The sequence below is a fragment of the Hippopotamus amphibius genome, chromosome 13, assembly GCF_030028045.1.
Source record: "Hippopotamus amphibius kiboko isolate mHipAmp2 chromosome 13, mHipAmp2.hap2, whole genome shotgun sequence".
In the NCBI taxonomy this organism is placed as follows: Eukaryota; Metazoa; Chordata; class Mammalia; order Artiodactyla; family Hippopotamidae; genus Hippopotamus; species Hippopotamus amphibius.
In genome coordinates, this window is record NC_080198.1 from 24100938 (window position 1) to 24102324 (window position 1387).

A 1387-nucleotide genomic window follows, 5' to 3' on the forward strand; every position below is an offset into this window, starting at 1 on the left:
TGAAGGATTTGAAAAATATTAACAAATTGTACTTAGAAAATCAGGCAAAAACAAGGAAACAGATAAACGAATCCAAGGCAGTGATTGACTCCAAGAACTGTGAAGCACTGTCCAAAGAAGAAGACATGGTCGTAAAATACAGATTGGCTCAGAAGTATCATAGAATGTGCAGATAATGTCTAAAATGGGTAAGTTAAAAAAAGAATAGTATAGACCTATTATTTATAAATATGGAAATAAATATTAAGGAAAGCAATTAGAAGAGTTGAGTGTTTGTTGCCTATAGGGAGTTTGTCTGAAGTATTCAGAGAGTTAGGCAGAGGAATGTAAATTTTCATTATGTCGTTAAAAATAAGTGTATTATTTGGCATTTAAAACCATGCACCTTTCGGCTCCCGTTCGCCCATCTCCCGCATCAGGCTTGAGCTCCGGCCAGTCGCGTGTCGCCTCCTGTCGCTTGCACCATGGCCCTCAGCGATGCTGACGTGCAGAAGCAGATTTAGCATATGATGGCTTTTATTGAACAAGAAGCCAATAAAAAAGCAGGAGAAATAGATGTAAAGGCAGAAGAAGAGTTCAACATTGAGAAAGGTCATCTTGTGCAAACCCAAAGACTGAAGATTATAGAATACTACGAGAAGAAAGAAAAGCAGATTGAGCAGCAGAAGAAAATTCAGATGCCCAGTTTGATGAAAGAGGCGAGGCTCAAAGTCCTCAGAGCAAGAGATGACCTTATCACAGACCTACTAAATGAAGCAAAACAGAGACTCAGCAAAGTGGCAAAAGATACGGCCAGGTACCAAGTCCTGCCTGATGGACTGGTCCTCCAGGGTTTGTACCAGTTGTTGGAGCCCCGAATGATCGTTCATTTCAGGAAACAGGATTTCCCTCTGGTGAAGGCTGCAGTGCAAAAAGCAATCCCCATGTACAAAATAGCTACCAAAAGAGACGCTGATGTCCAGATTGATCAGGAGGCCTACCTGCCTGAGGAAATAGCTGGCGGGGTTGAGATCTATAATGGGGATCGCAAAATCAAGATTTCAAATACTCTAGAAAGCCGGCTGGACCTCATAGCCCAGCAGATGATGCCCGAAGTGCACGGAGCCTTGTTTGGTGCAAATGCCAACAGGAAGTTTTTGGACTAAGCCTGCAGGAGGTGGCGTCCACCTGCTGTGTGATGTGGACATTCCTGACATTTGAAGAAACAAGATGGCCTGTGTCACTTCCTCTTGGCTGTCCTCCTGTCCTGTATCTGTCAGTGGATGCCCTTCTGTAGCTAATGCCCTGGCTGATGGGTAATGATGGGAGAGTCTCATTTAATATGATCAGGAAACTTTCCTCTAGATTGTGTCAAAGTGACACAACTTCCTGCTGTTCTGCAGCACGA

General features: G+C 43.5%; 1 pseudogene; it reads left to right on the plus strand.

Annotated features, from left to right (window-relative positions):
- The first annotated feature begins 464 nt into the window (after positions 1–464).
- LOC130835321 (V-type proton ATPase subunit E 1-like) lies at positions 465–1176 on the plus strand (annotated as a pseudogene).
- Positions 1177–1387: the final 211 nt, after the last annotated feature.